The following is a 2,754-nucleotide window of genomic DNA, read 5'->3' as shown; positions in this document are numbered from 1 at the left end:
TTTGCGGTACGCGAGCCTCTCACTGTTGTGGCCTCTCCCGTTGCGGAGCACAGGCTCTGGACGCGCAGGCTCAGCGGCCGTGGCTCACGGGCCTAGCCGCTCCGCGGCATGTGGGATCTTCCCGGATTGGGGCACGAACCCGTGTCCCCTGCATCGGCAGGTGGATTCTCAACCACTGCGCCACCAGGGAAGCCCAACCATTTTTTATTGTACAGTTTCATTGACCTGTTGTGCAACCATCACCACCATCTTTCCCCATAATTCATCCTGTAAAACTGAAACTCTACATGTATTAAACACTAACTCCCCATTCTCCCCCCAGCCCCTGGCAACTACCATTATACATTCTGTCTTTATGATTTTCACTACTCTTGAGTATCTCATATAAGTGGAATCATTCGATATTTGTCTTTTTGTGACTGGCTTATTTCATTTAGCATAATGTCCTCAAGGTTCATCCATGCTGTAGCAGATGTCAGAATTTCTTTCCTTTTTTTTTTTTAAAAAAAAATATTTATTTATTTGGCTGTGTCGGGTCTTAGCTGCAGCACATGGGATCTTCATTGTTGCATGCGGGATCCTTAGTTGCGGCATGCAGGATCTTTAGTTGCGGCTTGTGGGCTCTTAGTTGCAGCATGCGGGATCTAGTTCCCTGACCAGGGATCAAACCTGTTTATTGAGGTAAAATACATATAACATAAAATTTACCACCTTAACCATTTTTTTTTTTTTTTTTTTTTTTGCGGTACGCGGGCCTCTCACTGAGCGCAGAGTCTCAACCACTGGACCACCAGGGAAGTCCCCTCACCCCTTTTTTTTGTTGAATTTCTTTCCTTTTTAAGGCTGAATAATATTCCAATTATGTACAGACCATATTTTGCTTATCCATTCATCTGCCAATGGACACCTGGGTCGCTTCCATGTTTTAGCTATTGTGAATAATGTTGCTATGAATATGGGGGTAACAGGTATCTCGCCAGGACCCTGCTTCCAATTCCCTTGGGTATATACCCAGAAGCAGAATTGCTGGATCATATGGTAATTCTTTTTAATTTTTTGAGGAACCACTGTATTGTTTTACACAGCAACTGTACCATTTTACATTCCCACCAGCAGTGCACAAGCATTTCAATTTCTTCACATCTTCGCCAACACTTGTTGTTCTCTGGTTTTTTGATGGTAGTCATCCTAATGGGTGTGAGGTGGTATCTCATTGTACTTTTTTTTTTAAATAAATGCTGGGGTTTTTTTCAAGAGAAACACTTTATTAATTTTTGGCTGCGTTGGATCTTCGTTGCTGTGCGGGCTTTCTCTAGTTGCGGCGAGCGGGCGCTGCTCTTCGCTGCGGTGCGTGGGCTTCTCATCGCGGTGGCTTCTCTTGTTGAGGAGCCCAGGCTCTAGGCACGTGGGCTTCAGCAGTTGTCGCTTGTGGGCTCTAGAGCACAGGCTCAGTAGTTGTGGCGCACGGACTTAGTTGCTCCGTGGCATGTGGGATCTTCCCAGACCAGGGCTTGAACCTGTGTCCCCTGCACTGGCAGGCGGATTCTTAACCACTGTGCCACCAGGGAAGTCCCACTCTCACTGTACTTTTGATTTGCATTTTCCTAATGATTAGTGATACTGAGCATCTTTTCGTGGGCTCATTGGCCATTCATATTATCTTCTTTGGAGAAATGTCTATTCAAGTCCTTTGCCCAGCTTTTAATCAGGTTGTTTGCTTTTTTGTTGTTGAATTTTAGGAGTTCTCTATATATTCTGGATATTAATCTTTCACCAGATATATGATTGGCAAATATTCTCTCCCATTCTATAGGTTGACTTTTTACTCTGTTGATAATGTCTTTTGACACACAGGTTACTACTATCGTTTGCAGCAACAAAAGTAATATGAGGGACTTCCTTGGTGGTCCAGTGGGTAAGACTCTGTGCTCCCAGTGCAGGGGGCCCGGGTTCAATCCCTGGTCAGGGAACGAGATCCAGCATGCGTGCCACAACTAAGAGTTTGTATGCCACAACTAAGACCCAGAGAAGCCTAAATAAATAAATATTTTTTTTTTATAAAACTAATACCAAAACCCCAACAACTCAGCAGACAGATAAATGCAGCAACCTTGTTGGGCCACGGTACACAAAATAAAGGAGGGCTCAGAGACGTCCGACATTAAGGAGAAAGCCAAGGAAACTTCGGTTTTCTCATTTCAGCGTGCATTTCACCCTGGAACTGGGTGAGCTGTGCTACAATATATGCTTCTGGTCCAAGGGACGCTGAGTGACAGCTCATGGCTGGCCTGGGCAGCCTCCCCCTGCTACTAGTGGGACAAGTCATGCAAGTTTCCGCTGTGTATGGGACAGATCAGTTAAGGAAGTACTCTGTAAGCAGGCAGATCAATATTTTGGTCACTTGGTTGTGGGGTCTTGAAGAAATCGGGATATATTTTATACGAAGGAATAAGTTACTTACTTGCCGGCCATCCTGCCCCACATTTGTTTGACCTCTTACGACAGTTCGAATGTTGTCATCCAGTCTCCTAGCAAAAAAAGTTAAAGGATACAAATCATTAAAATATCTCAATTCCTTCAAGACGAAAAGACAACCCTCAAAACGGGAGAAAATATTTGCAAATGAGTCAATGAACAAAGGATTAATCTTCAAAATATATAAACAGCTCATGCAGCTCAATATTAAAAAAACAACCCAATCCAAAAATGGGCAGAAGGACTAAATAGACATTTCTCCAAAGAAGATATACAGAT

The 2,754-nt window shown here is 43.9% G+C and overlaps 1 long non-coding RNA gene across 1 annotated transcript in view; it reads right to left on the bottom strand.

Annotated features, from left to right (window-relative positions):
* The window catches only part of LOC114487779 (uncharacterized), a 12,597-nt gene that overhangs the window by 6,312 nt on the left and 3,531 nt on the right, over positions 1–2,754 (bottom strand). The window contains exon 2 of the long non-coding RNA XR_003683198.2: positions 2,462–2,528. This is a non-coding gene — a long non-coding RNA (uncharacterized lncRNA). The remainder of the gene's footprint in view (positions 1–2,461; positions 2,529–2,754) is intronic.

This window comes from Physeter macrocephalus, chromosome 14 (genome assembly GCF_002837175.3).
Source record: "Physeter macrocephalus isolate SW-GA chromosome 14, ASM283717v5, whole genome shotgun sequence".
Lineage (NCBI taxonomy): Eukaryota > Metazoa > Chordata > Mammalia > Artiodactyla > Physeteridae > Physeter > Physeter macrocephalus.
This window is presented reverse-complemented; position numbering and strand designations above follow the sequence as displayed.